Source organism: Ricinus communis, chromosome 1 (genome assembly GCF_019578655.1).
Source record: "Ricinus communis isolate WT05 ecotype wild-type chromosome 1, ASM1957865v1, whole genome shotgun sequence".
Taxonomy (NCBI): domain Eukaryota; kingdom Viridiplantae; phylum Streptophyta; class Magnoliopsida; order Malpighiales; family Euphorbiaceae; genus Ricinus; species Ricinus communis.
In genome coordinates, this window is record NC_063256.1 from 32,111,476 (window position 1) to 32,126,972 (window position 15,497).

At 32.0% G+C, this 15,497-nt stretch overlaps 1 pseudogene; it reads left to right on the forward strand.

Moving 5' to 3' along the window:
• The first annotated feature begins 552 nt into the window (after window positions 1-552).
• On the forward strand, window positions 553-1,340 carry LOC107261066 (annotated as a pseudogene).
• The last annotated feature ends 14,157 nt before the right edge of the window (window positions 1,341-15,497 follow it).

Below are 15,497 nucleotides of genomic sequence, written 5' to 3' on the forward strand. Positions count from 1 at the left end.
TGGATTTGGTAATTTTTAAATAAAGAGCATATGTTAAGACAGTTTTAAATTAGGAATTTTATCTTTTAGTTATATAGAATTATGTATGCAAGTGTACTGTTGAGGTGTGGTTTGAGGGGAAATTTAGTGAGGGTTTTGTAAGCAAATATATAGGGGGTCATACTACACCTTTTGGTTGGAGGGACTGTGAGGTAATAAAGTTGATTGTTGTGCATGCTAGGATTAAACAGTTGGGATATAGGAAACTTGTGAGGATTGGGTACTATAAATGTATAACATTAAATTGGGATGTTCAAAAGTCCCCACCCCCGAGGGAAATCTTAACTACACTGATCTGCGGATTAGTGGAGAGAGCCTTTCAAAAATTTATATAAAGCTCCTTTGCCAGTACCGGGGAAAAGGGGAGCTTCCTGATTCGTCTTTCTTTTTCAAGAAGGCTCAATCCATCTTTAATGATAAAAAGCAAATCTTATTACGCTTGAGTTGGGTAGGGGTTGGCTCTTGGATGGCAAAATTTTTCAAGACCAAGAATAGGAATGATTATTCATTGAATAATTTCAATGCTATCTTCGAGAGTCTTGAGCACAATGGCTGCGGTAGCCCCTTCTTTACCCATTTCTCTCTTTCTAAAAGAAACCACCGCCCTTGATCTGGGCGGGATCTATCAGTAGCGGCATTCTTCCTTGACATCAATTTGAATTTCTTTTATCATCATCATCATGGAATTTTATCCTAGAGCTACGGAACTAACAACTCTATTAGAAAGTAGAATTACCAAGTATTACACAAATTTTCAAGTGCTCTTTGGTAGTGATACCGCTATTAAAAAAGGAGATTTTATCAAGCGCACTGGATCTATTGTGGATGTCCCGGCAGGAAAGGCTATGCTAGGACATGTGGTTGACGCGTTGGGAGTACCTATTGATGGAAGAGGGGCTCTAAGCGATCACGAGCGAAGACGTGTCAAAGTTAAAGCCCTTGAGATTATTAAACGTAAATCTATGCATGAGCCTATGCAAACAAGGTTAAAAGCGGTAGATAGATTGGTTCCTATAAGCCGTGGTCAACGAGAACTTATAATCGGGGACTGACAAACTAGAAAAACAACTATTGCTATTGATACCATATTAAACCAAAAGCAAATGAACTTAAGGGCCACCTCTGAGAGTGAGACATTATATTGTGTCTATGTAGCGATTGGACAGAAACGCTCAACTGTGGCACAATTAGTTCAAATTCTTTAAAAAACGAATGCTTTAGAATATTCCATTCTTATAGCAGCCACTGCCTCGGATTCTTCTCCTTTGCAATTTCTAGCCCCATATTCTGCGATCTTATAGTGCAGCCATCATTAAGTTTGGTCTACCTGCGGTTAAAGAATTGCCCCTAGAAGTTCCCTTGACTCTCTTCCCTTTAGTAGGAATAGCCATGCTTAGGTCAGTTTCTTTAGTTTGGAACTTTTTGTATGGGCAGTGACATTAGTGAAAAATGATAATGAACAGAGGAAGATGTGGAAGGAAGGGACTAATTTTAGATTCTTAAAAATATTTATAGAAACTTGTATGGAGGATGGGGCTGATAAGGCTGCTGATGAGGAATGTAATGTAGTTGAGAGTAACAATTTGGGCAACGCATAGCCTGTGGAAGTTAATATTGAAATTCATGAGCCAGGTTATAATTGTCACACTGAAGTAGAAGTGTATTGATCTTTATATATATATATGATCACACAAATGCTCTTGAGGGCAATGCAGATAAGGGCATTCAATAAGATGACGCCATTAGGCAGATTTTAGAAGATGATAGCAATGCAAATCTAATAGGTACTTGTGAAGGTATTTCCCTATAATGCAAGTTCACGAGTATATAAAAACAATTAGAAATGGCTCCTAATTTCTTTTTTAAAGACATGCACAATTATTAACATGATATTAATTCTATTTAATATATTTTACCAATCTTACTCCCTCTCAACCAACGCAAGCTCTAGATTGTCAAAGCATATGTTCAACATTTCTGATTTAGAAGTAGAGATGACTCCTGATTTTGCATTCCAATATCCATCAAATGCCACAACACCACACATGAGTATATATGATCTACTTGGAGAAGTACTAGGACTAGGCCTTTTGAACCAGAATATATCTCAGAACAGATCCGCTTAAATCAAGGCCATAAGTAGTTTTTAAATATCGGACTAGACCGGCTGGTTTAAATGGGAACCGATGGTCAGTCCAGTCCAATTCAACTAAAAATATTGAATTTACAGTTGAACTGATATGGAGATTGAATCGGGTTAAAACTGGCTAAATCGGACAAAACCGGTTTAATCGATATATATATATATACACACACACACACACTAAAGAAAACAAAGAAAAATATGAATCATTACACTAAAAGTTGAACTAACTTGTGTATAAAATTATTAGAACTGTATTTAAAAGAAAAATAATAGATTTTAAATTTAGTGCGTGTAATTTATTTGTTTACAATTTTTATATTTTGTATTTATTATTTATTATTATTTTATTAATATGGATCTTCTTAAATATATAATTTAATTATTAAATTTTAGTGTTTGGACTTTATTACATACTATTAAAAGTTGATAATTTACTATTACTTTATTATAATTATGAGTTTAAATTATAATAAATAAAATATAATTAATTCTCATGAGACATATCCAATTGGTAGTTCGACTGGTTCAACCATGTTGTCCTTTGGAACTAAGAAGGGGGATTGAATTGGTGACCTTAAATTGCGGAATTAAATAAACTTAGGAGGCACAAAAGGACTTAAGGAAGAGTGAAGAGAATTGGAAGAGAGTTAAGGTCAAAGGAAATGACACAAAGATTTATAGTGGTTCGAAAATAATTCTCCCTATATCCACTCTTCAATATCACACTTGAATACTTCACTATAATCTTCAAGGTTACAATCTTTAGATTTTGTAAGTTCACTCAACAACTTGGTGTTTTTCAAGGCTAACACTTAACCTCTTTCCTTAGTGAACTAATCTCTCACTAAGTCTCTTAAATCTTGAGTATTAATGGTTACTCAACAACCAATATCTTGTGTCTTTTAATACCTAGGCTCACACAACAACCTTTTAGAGTTTTAGTTGAATAATAAGATTCAACTTAATACACTATAGAAAGAAGAAAATTGAGTGTAGAAAGTAAAGAAAAATATTTGCAAGAATTTGGACATAATACAATCACACATACCTTCTTAAGTCTTTATGAGGGGTATTTATACTCATACCTATCTCTTATAGATGTTACAAAAGGTCCCAAAACTCATTTAATGAAAATTAGATGACTTAGCAAAAAGTTGCATATTGTCATAAAAACTGCCCCCGCGCTTCTCAAGCGCCCTCCACTTTCTAAAAAGAGTTGTTGGGGCTCCAACGACTCCATATATGTGTCTTTGACTTAGTGGTTTAGGTCTCAACGATTACTGATATCGCATTAAATGCGAACCACCCTCGCGCCTCAGAAGCGCCATCGCGCTTCCCATCGCGAAATCATCTGCCACTTTGAGTCTTATGCTTCAATTTAGAGCGCCCTCATGCTGCTTAAGTATTTTGACCTTTTGACCTTTTGACTGCTAAGTGTCACTTCATCATTGGTAAGTTGTCAGATGGAGTTTTCAACGACTTATATAATATTAACCATTGGAAAAGCGCCCTCGCGCTTTTTAGATGCTTTTACAATATTTTCTTGAAAGCTTAGGGAAGTTTTGTCCAATTAAAAATCTTTTAATATATTGTCATATAGACACTTAAATAAGAAGTTAGCAATATTCAATTTGGTTATTAAGATTAAAATATAGATCAATTGATTCTTAGGTCAACAATCTCCTCCTTTTTAATTTCGACAACCAAATTGATTAAAAATACAAAATTGGTCATGTATAAGTCCAATTGGTTAGATAAAGAATAAATTTGAATTGTGCCCATGTAGCTTTCCCTTATTCTATCCCTTAATTCCTTGTAACTTTTCTTAATCAATTTTTAAGTTTATACTAACTTCTCCCCTTTCGGCAAAATTAAAAAGAAGATCCAATAAATAAGTAAGAGAAAAAAGCACAAAAATATAATTGGAAAAAAAGACTAATGCATTAATAATCATATTACATAAAAGTTGTATGATCAACAGATGGATTAATGCATGAAATGGAAAAAACAAATGTTGAAAAAGGAAAGAGTAAAAAAAGAGAAAAAAAAAAGAGATCAATGTTATGTCTTCTTTTTCTTCTTCTTGTTATAGTACCATAAGCTCCTTTCCTTTGCCTCCTCCACTTGTACTAGCTTGAGGAGGTGGAATTGGAACCTCTTCTTCCTCTTCTTCCCAGTCTTCAATATGACAATGAGAAATTTTGTGGACTTTTTGAATTTTCACTAAATCTTCATGCAAGTGATGAAGATAGTCTCAAGTCATTTCCATTTGCTTGAGAACTTTATCTTCAAAGGAAAGGGAGGGTTGGCCATGAAAGGTAGAAGGAGTGGGTTCGCTTGGCACTTTATGATTCTTTTTTCTCTTCTTCCTATCATCTACATATTCTCCAATTAGAAGAAAGAATTCACCATCAACTTCTTATTTAGGCCTAAATCTTATGACTTTTGCATGCTCAAAGAAGGCTAGACCTAAAGAGATAAAGGAAATATGAGGGGTAAAAATGATTCTGTTGAGAGGAGAAAGAACTTGAAGGTGCTTAGCAATTTTCGTAATGTGAAGAATTGCACCTTTTTGAGTGTTTCCAAGATAAAGAAGATGATCAAGAAAGAATTTGAAAGTGAGGATTTGCTTACCATTGATTATTGCATAGAGGAAGTGGAGATCCTTTTGAGACACTTTTTCCACCCCATTATCTCTTGCATGGATGTTGGTGGCTATCATTCTATGCACAACCCAATGAACTAAAGATTTAAGGTCTTTTGATAGAGAGTCTTTTGAGTGAGAGCCTTTGGTGAATATTTTTCTCTAAAACTGTGAAGGAGAGAGGCATTTCAACAAAGTTTTCTAGAATGGAAAGATAGACTCTCTCCTAAAATCCAAAGATGGAGGAGAATTGAGGTCTAGTAAGGGTCTTTTTCTTCCCAAAGAGCCTAAATACTATTTCATTGTACTCATCCCCATCCCCCTTTTTGTTGATCACAAGGGTAAAGAGAAATTCCTTAGTAAAATTCTCATGTCCTAAATCTAAGGATTGGGGTAGGAAGAAGTCTTCTAAACCTACATCTTCTAGGAGGGAATGTACCTCTTTATAAATGCCAAACTTGATAAAAACGTCCTCATCAAAGAATTTATTTGCTTGAATCTTCTTCCTTTCTATTGTCATGAACTTTATTCTAGCTCCATCATCTGCACCTTTCATCCTCTCTAGAATGGATTCAGAAGAAGAAGAACCTTTCTCAATAGCTCTTGACCTCATGATTAATATAGAGGGACTTAAAGAAGGTTTTTGAAAGTTTAAAGTAGTAAAAGAAAGAGTTTTGAATTTTTGAATGCTAATGTATGTAAAAGAGTGATGAATCCTTAAAGAATTTGTTTTATATAGCCTTAAAGGAGATAAAACAACAGCTAAAAACAACTAATTTTGAATTATATATTGTAACAACTATTTTTTGCAGAAAATGAGGAGAAGCGTGATCATGTTATTGAAATATCAGTCATAACGGCTATATTTTTTAGGAACCACGATCGCACTTTAGAAGTCAGTTTTCAGGTTCATAGTGACCTATAAAGAGCGAGCGCCCTTCTAAACTGCGAGCACGCTTTTCAAAATAAATGCAAATTTTTCTAGTTCATGTAAAATTAGGATTGACCACACTTTCTCTTGGAGAGTATTAAAATGCATAGTGAGTAAGAAAACATCTCATAGGCAAAATAAAATTTTAATACTCAATCATCAAAATAAAGATGCAAATAAAGCATCTTCACATAAGAATTTGCTAAACACTTCAAGAATTGAGAGATAGAAAATTTGTACAAAACGACTAACCTAGAGTGCTTCCATCAATCATTTCTAATTCTCTTTTGATGTAACTTAATCTCTCATTATTTAGGGGTTTTGTGAAGATATCAGCCAATTGGTTAGTTGTATCAACAAATTTTAAAAACAACATCACCATTTTGCACATGATCTCTAAAAAAATAATGTCTACTATCTATATGTTTACTCTTAAAGTGTTGAATGTATTCTTTAAGATATTTATAGCAATAATGTTGTCACACTTTATAGGAATGTGATTACCCTTTCTACCATAATCTCTTAATTGTTGCATCATCCAAAGGATTTATGTGCAACAACAACCCGCCGCCACAGTAGTGGAGAGAGCAACCGAAATTTGTTTCTTGCTAAACCAAGCTACTAAATATTCATCTAACAAGTGACAGGTCCCAAAAATGCTCTTTCTATCTAGTAGACTTCTCGTATAATCGGCATTCGAATAGCCTATAATATCAAGAGATGTTTCTCTAGGATACCAAACACCTAGATGCAAAGTACCATGCAAATATTTCAAAATTCTTTTGGCGGCATTCAAGTGAGACTCTTTAGGACAAGATTGAAATCTAGCATATAGACAAACACTATACATAATATTGGGTCTAAAGGCAGTTAAATATAAGAGAGATATGATCATATCTCTATAGAGCTTTTTATTAATACTCTTACCCTTCTCATTTTTGTCCATTTTAATCGTGACACTCATGGGAGTCTTTGCTACTTTGCAACATCCATCTCAAATTTCTTTAAGAGTTCTTTTATGCACTTAGATCGGTTGAAAAAATATCTCGTCCTTGTTTTGTTTGATTTGAACAAGAATTTAAACTCTCCTGTCATGCTCATTTCAAATTTCTTAGTCATACACTTAGCAAAATCCTCACAAAGTAATTCATTAGTAGCACCAAATACAACATCATCAACATAAATTTAAACAATTAGAGTATCATGCTTATGTTTCTTTACAAATAGTATACTATCAACCTTTCCTTGTAAGAATTTCTTTTCAGTTAAAAAGGAACAAAGCCTTTCATACCAAGCTCTAGGGGCTTGTTTTAATCCACACAAGGCTTTAGTCAATTTGAAAACATGATTTAAGAAATTTATGACTTTTAAAACTGGGAGGTTGCTAAACATAAACTTCCTCCTCAATAAATCCATTTAAGAATACACTTTTCACATCCATTTGAAATAATTTGAAATTCATGTGACATGCATAAGCTAAGAGTATCCTAATAGCTTATAATCTAACAACCAGAGCAAAGGTCTCCTCATAATTAATGCCTTCCTCTTGGCTGTAACCTTTTGCAACTAGTCTAGCTTTATTTCTTATGATAGAGCCTTGCTCATCTAACTTGTTTCTAAACACCCATTTACACCCAATAATTTGGTGATTCTTAAGTCTAGGAAAAGTATTCATACTTTATTTCTCTCAAATTGGTTGAGTTCATCTTGCATAGCAATTATCCAACTCTCATTATTTAGAGCCTTATCAATAGTCTTTGGCTCAAATTGAGAAACAAAGGCTAGACTATTTAGAGCTACTAGTTTGTAATGAGTACTTACATCCTTTGATAAGTCTCCAATAACTTGAGTGGGAGGGTGATCCTTTTTAAAGCTGTACTCCTTGGGAAGACTTTGTGAATTTTTCAATGCTTGAGGATCTTGAGTTGCATCATGATTTTGTTGATCTTCTTGACTCTCTTTTATGGATTTGTCAACCTCTTTTAATAGGTCATCAAGGTTCATATTTAGCTCCTCAAATGCACCTACACGGTTATTTGTATAAGTACCTTTTCCAGGACCAAGCTTGCTAGATTCATTAAAAACAACATTTATAGACTCTTCAACTACTAAAGTACATTTTTTAAAGAATCGATAAGCCTTGCTTGAGGTGGAATAGCTTAGGAAGATTCCAATATTGATCTTAGAGTCAAATTTTCCAAGATTATGCTTAGTATTCAAAATATTGCATTTGCATCCAAATACTTTAAGATATGAAACCTTAGGCTTTCTTCTATTCCAAAGCTCATAAGAAGTTTTATTTAACAAAGGTCTTTTGAAAACTCTATTTGCGATATAACAACTGGGGTTAACGGCTTCCGCCCAAAAGTAAGGAGGGAGCTTATACTCATTGAGCATTATTCTAGCCATTAATGTTTTATTTTTCCTTTCCACAACTCCATTTTATTATGGTGTCTTAGAAGATGAAAAATTATGTGAAATTTCAAATTCTTTGCAAAGGTTTTCAAGCAGATCATTTTCAAATTATTTCCCATGATCACTTTTAATAGAAAAAATCAAATATTCTTTTTTATTTTGAACACGTTTTGCAAATAATTTGAAAATATTAAAGGCAATCCTTATGAGCAAGAAAATTAACCCAAGTAAATTTAGAGTAATCATCTACAATCACAAATACATATGACTTTTCACCCAAACTAGCTATGCTTATAGGTCCAAACAAGTCCATATGTTGTAGTTGAAGTGGTCTAGAGGTACTTATAATGGTATTAGACTTAAAAGATGATAGATGTTGTTTTTCCATTTGGCATGGTTAACCAGGCCTGTCTTTGATGAACTTCACTTTGGAAAATCCATTTACTAGCTCCTCTTTAGCTAATTTGTGTAAAAGCTCCATACTTGCATGACCAAGTCTTCTATGCCATAGCCAAGATTCATCACTAATAGAAACAAGACACTTGAAAGATTGATTAACAACTTTGTGTAGGTGTTACTACTTCTTTCTCTTTTGATTATCATAGTGTCATCCACTAGGGCATTGACAAGACATCCATTAGAGTCAAAAGTAACTTTATTGCCTTTGTCATACAATTGACTTACGCTCAACAAATTATATTTTAATCCATCAACTAAGAAAACATCATTAATGATATATTTATCATCCTTACCAATGGAGTCAATGCTAATTACGTTACCCTTGACATCATTTCCGAATGTGACTTTTCCTCCATCATAGTTCTTGACATTTACAAAGAGGCTTTCATCACTCGACATGTGCCTTGAACATCCACTATCAACATGCCAAAGATTTGTGCTTGTGGAATCACTTGATTTTAGGTACCCAAACAAGGTTGAGTCTTTTGAAGTTAGCTTTGGAAAATACATCTATGAAGAGATGCATCTTCCTTATTTGACATTTAACATTAATATTTCCAACTCTCATGCAATAGTGGCAAGTGACCTTAGGATTAGATTTGGTCTTCTTCGCCACTTTTGCTTGAGGTTTGCACCTCACACGATTCACATTATCACACATGCATGAGTAAGACCAATTAAATTTTAATTTCCTATATATGAATGCATGTCTTGTGTCTTGCTCCTTTTGGCTTAGGCTTTGGAGCATGTGTACCTTTTCTTTTCTTTTAAACGAGAGATTTAGTGTGTGCTTTTTCCTTTGAGACTCTATTAGAGTTTCTCTTAATGATTGGAGGTTGAGCAGCTTTAATAAAGATTGTGGTGTTAGATGTTTGAGGTGTAAGTTGTAGCTCCATTAAATCTAAGTCCATATCTCACAATGGGAGGTCTTTGAGATACAACTAGTGTATCAATAGGCTCTTTCCTATTGTGAAATCTTGAAATTGAGTTCCTAAGATCCTTAACTTCATTTTTCAAAGAGTTATTTTCTTTAAAAAGATTTTCATTTGAAACTTCATCCAATGATTTCTTTAGATTGTCATTGGAAGTTTTTAAGGAAGTAATTTCTTTCTTTGACCTCTTAACGTGTTCTTCCAAGTTTGAGCACTTGTTTTCATAAAAACTTAGTTTTAAAAGCATATTTTGTAAAAACTCATTCTCATCATCCAACACATCATCACCAAAAGAATGAGAAGATGAATAAGAAGAAGAATAGCATGAATGAGAAGTAGAACATACCTCATGAAAATCCTCCATATTGGCCATGAAGCAAAGATTGAACTCTTCGTCTCTTTCACTTCCATTATAAGAGGATGATGATGCATCACTCCTAGTAGCTTTCAAGCCCTTTTTCTTTTCTTTATCTCCGTTCTTCCTCTTTAAATATTTGGGACAATCCGGCTTGATATGTTTGTGCTTTCCACACTTATAGCAAGTGACTTCATCTTTCTAGACCTTGCTTGATTTTGATTTAAAGAAGGGTTTGTTGCTTGTGAAAGGCTTGTTGCTTCTTCTCCACTAGCTCATAATGCTTTCCAAGTTTTCTCATACTGTTGATGATGATGAGAAGCCTATTTATCATGTCGGTGATGGATTCTTTTAACTTCATCTTGTACATTTCATACTCGATCTTTCTTGATTTAACTTGCTTGGTGCCTTCGTCATAGTTCTCCAAGGTAGTTCAAATTTGATGAGCCATAGTGCAATGTTGCACTCTTCCACATTCTTATTTAGAAAGATAACTCACAAGAATGGTCATTGCTTGCTTATTCTTGTGATTATGCTTCTTGTGAGCATCCACCCATTCTTCTTTAGGTAGAATCCTTTCTTTCCCATTTTTGACTTTAATGGGAGCCTTCCATTCATTCATCACATAGTCCCACACTTTAATGCCATAAGAATCCAAATAGATTTTCATATGAAATTTCTAAAAGGTATAGTCAAATCCATCAAAGAATGGCTTGAGGGTTTGAGCTCCTTCATTGGTTGCCATGGTCTTTTCACTCGCAATGAAGCTTGATAAGAGTGTTCTAGCTCTGATACCATTTGTGTCCCTTAAAACCAAGAAGTGGGGTTAAATTGGTGACTTCAAATTGCAGAATTGAATAAACTTGGGAGACATACAAGGATTTAAAGAAGAGTGGAAAGAATTGGAAGAAAGTTAAGGTTAGAAAAAATAATACAAAGGTTTATAGTAGTTCGGGAACAATCTTTCCTACATCCACTCCTCAAGATCACACTTGAGTATTCTACTATAATCATCAAGATTACAACCTTTGGATTTTACAAGTTCACCCAACAACTTGGTGTTTTTTAAGGCTAGCACTTAACTTCTTCCCTTAGTGAACTAATCCATCACTAAGTTCCTTAACCCTTGATTATTAACGGTTACTCAACAACCAATTTCTTATATTTTTTAGTAATTAGGCTCAGACAACAATCCTTTAGAGCTTTAGTTGAATAATAGGATTTACGTTAATACACTATAGAAAGAAGAAAATTAAGTGTAGAAAGTTGAGAAATAAATTTATAAGAGTTTGGACATAATACAATCATACACATAGCTTCTTAAGTCTTTATAAGGGGTATTTATACTCATTCCTACCTCTCAGAGACATTAAAAAAGGTCCCAAAACTCATTTAATGCAAATTAAGTAACTCGGCAGAAAGTTGCCTATTGCCATGAAAAGCACCCCCGCGCTTCTCAAGCGCCCTCGCGCTTTCTAAAAAGAGTCGTTGAGGCTCCAATGGTTCCAGACACATGGCTCTAACTTGGTGTTTGAGGTCTCAATGGTTACTAACATCACATTAAATGTGAAAATTGTCCTTGCGCCGGCATAGTGCCCTCGCACTTATCTTGGTCGTGCTTAGAAGTGCCCTCGTGCTGCTTGAGGATTTTGACCTTTTGACTGCCATGTGTTACTTCATCATTGGCAAGTTTTCAGATGGAGTTTTCAACGACTTGTATAATTTTGACCACGAGACAAGCGTCTTCGCGCTTGTAAGCCGTCTTTGCGCTTTTTGGGTCTTTTTACAGTACTTTCTTAAAAGCTTAGGGAAGCTTTGGCCAATTAAAAATCTCTTAATACAATGTCATATAGACATTTAGACAAGAAGGTAGCATTATTTAATTTGGTTATTAAGATCAAAATAGAGATCAATTGACTCTTAGGTCAACAAATCGGCCGAACCGGTAAATAGCACCTTAACTGATTCGGTCTTCAGTATGGTTTTTAAAACACTGGCCATAAGTAGTGTAAATATTATAAAAAAGCCTTTCAAGCCTCTGGGATCTATGAAATACTAAATCAAAAGCTCCATCAAAGCCACCATATGACAAAACTGCAGGAAAGAAGACTATGCCTGAAGGAGGGATTACATTTAGGCTAGCTACAACTACAAAAAAGAGTGTATGTGTTGAGAAAGGGAAGGAGAAGTTTGATGAAGCTATAATAAAGAATAAGAATGCTTGGTTGCCTCCAACTAATGGAAAGAGTAGTAGAATGGGAGAAAGATTAGGGTTAACATTTGGACAACCAAATGGGGACTAGATTTTGGATTAAATACTCATTACTCAACTCTTTTGCTGGTGAATATTGTGATATTTACTATTTTGTGGTATTGGTTTTGAGTACTAAAATGACAAGTGGTCCTTTTAGAGATTTTCTTTTTCAAATAGACATAATTTTTTTTATATTCTTTAGAATATATTCCTGGATAGTAATCTAGCTTGTATGCTTTTTCGATGGTGGGCACACTTTATTATTTAACTGCTGTGATTTTTTTTACTTCATGGTTATGTGTACATGATTTTTATTTTTATTCACTTCATGCTTATAGTTTATATTTAAGAGAATATAAATAAAGTATTAAAAGCATAAACTATTAATTCATTAATTAAAATAGTTGAATAAGTTGATCTCATTCAAGTGTAACAAAAAAAAGTTGATCAACCTATTACGTACATATTAATATGATTCTGGTACCATAAGGAGAGAAAAGAATAAATTTTGGTACTAACTACCTAAGACTTACTACTATAACAACTAACATCAACATGTAACTATGATAATATATCTTGCATATCAACAACCCCATGACAGTATAAAGCCAATCTTGTAAAAGTTCTTGGTCCCTTTCATTACACCAATTTCTTCACCCAATTTCTCATCTCTGATTTTATAGTTTTTTTTTTCTTTCTCAACTCCTTTAGCTCCCTTACCTAGTCTTTTGCAAAACCACCAACATAATCTTGGTCTCGGCCCTAATCCTATCCAAACTAGCATTTAGTTGCTTCAATTCAATCAACACAAACACAGTCCTCCTATTCACCCATTCATCATATGCCACAATAAAAATTTATAGCTAATAGCCTTTAATACCAAAAAATAAAAAATTTACTTAGCAACCATTATAATGGAAAGTATAAAATTTATAACTTACATTTATGTAAGGGCATCTTCAAAATTTACACTCAGGATTTTAAGAGGTTCTTGAGATTCTCATACGAGGTCAATTTTCACATTCACATTTGGAGATCTGCATGCTTATAAACACATCATCAGAATCAAGAATATCGCCTGGTTCAGAGTCTCCCATTACTTGTTGTTCTCGATGGTGGTGCTTGTTATGGATTGTTGTTATGCTTTTCTAAGATGCAATTTGAAAAAGTAAGAATGAGAGGAAGAGAATCACGAGAGAGGGAGAGTAAACTTAGATGTTAGGTGAAATTAGGATTCCTTCCTAATTTTATTTTACCATATATGGGGGCAACAAATGACTAGGAAAGAAGTTAAGTTAAAATTTCTTTTAAGTTAGGTGGTATCTATATGGCAGCTTATGTGTCCAAAATATTCATACTGATTGTCATATCATCAAAACATGGCCGAAATCCCATAAGGTACTATATATTGGCTTTAAAACTGAGTCTCCAAACTCTTGATTTCCAACATAAGGAAAACAAAATGAAATTACAACCGTGAGAAATTTACAAACTGATCTTAATAAAAACTAGTGTGGCTTTGATCATACCCGTCAAAAAATTAAGAGCAATGAGATTAGATAAATTTAAAAAGACAATTTCTTAAAAGTATTCTATAAAATTATCTCTAAAGTATTAATTAATAATAATTAAAATTATAAATAATTCTTAAAATAACAAACAATAGAAAGTTATAATTCAAAATATCAATTATAAACTAATTTTATTCAAATAAGATGCTATTTTTATAATTCTATAGGGATTTGTTAATTATTTAGTTAATTGAGTTAATTTGGTCATTTATAATTTAATTTAATATAAATAATATTAATAATTTATAAAGTATAAGTCTAATTCTAAAAGTCTAACTCTATTATGATGTTCAATCAAAAAATATAATTAAGTTTAATTCTAAATCTCAAAACAAAAGAAATCTAAATTAAAAAATAATTGAAAAAGTATGGGAATAATATTAAATGTATAAGTTTGACTCTCTATTTTTAAAAATATATAATAATTTCTTTAAAATTTGAATTCGTTAATTGATTAATTTCCCACAGACTTGTAACAAACATTTGAAATCTAAAATAAATCACTACTTTGCATGTTAACATCCTCTACAAAAAATTAAAATTTCTTTAAATATCTAATGAAGAAGTAAAATAAAATGTAGGATAAAGCTGAAAAAATTTCTTTTGTAACGTGATTATTTAAAATTAGTGTTATTAACAATCGATATATTTCGTTATAACTTTGTGTTGTAGTAACAGTTAAATGTTGTAATTTAAAAATTATATAAATTATATAAATTATGTTTAAATATTAAGAGATTTTTATTTTAAATATTAAGACTTTTTATTATAGATTTAATATATATATATATATATATATATATATATATGTACTTTTAAAATGCTTTATCAAAATTTTAATATATATATATATGTACTTTAAAAATGCTTTATCAAAATTTTAACATATATCCAAACTATCTTCTATCAAGCGATTTTGATAGTATATTATAAAATTAATTTCTATGTATATATAACATAATTTTTGTATTTTTATAATTAAAATTATTAAATTCTAAAATAATAAAGAACTTATTTTGACTTAAGAATCTTAATAATATTGTTTATTAAAAATAATTTCATTTTAAAAATTTAATAAATTAAGATTTTTACTTTCAATAACGAAAACACTGTAATAGTAAATAAATTGTTGTAAATATATTTAATTTAATGTAATTTAATGATATTTTTTAATATAATAAATTTATTTATTACTAGCTATAAAAATATTTATGATGTTAAATTTAAAATTATTTTATTTTTTATTTTTTAAATAATAATGAGTTAAATAGTTAATATATATGTGTAACACACGTGAGTAAAAAATTAGTATATATATATATAGTAATATTTTTGTCGTACAAGCTTTATTTAGTCCGGTAGAATTTGGTCAGATATTTTTTAGTTATATCATAACATATAAAAGTGTAAAAGTAGGCAGACAGATTTACTAAAATTACCATATTAGACAGACAAATTTACTAAAATAACCTTATTTATTATCCACTATTAATAAAATTTTAGGTGAATATTACTATTATTATAGAGTTTGAGCTTAAATTATATTACTAAAACTTTTTAGTATAATTATCTATATTTGTATAATTAGCTTTTTAGTAAACTAACTGATATCTATCAATATATACTCGCAAGTGTATGAAGCGCTCCTATAGTATGGATAAGTTTACTACGAGGTTAATCTCATAAGGAACTGTAGAGCCGTATTATAAAAACTAACTATGTACTCGCAAGTATAAAGACTAATTATTACA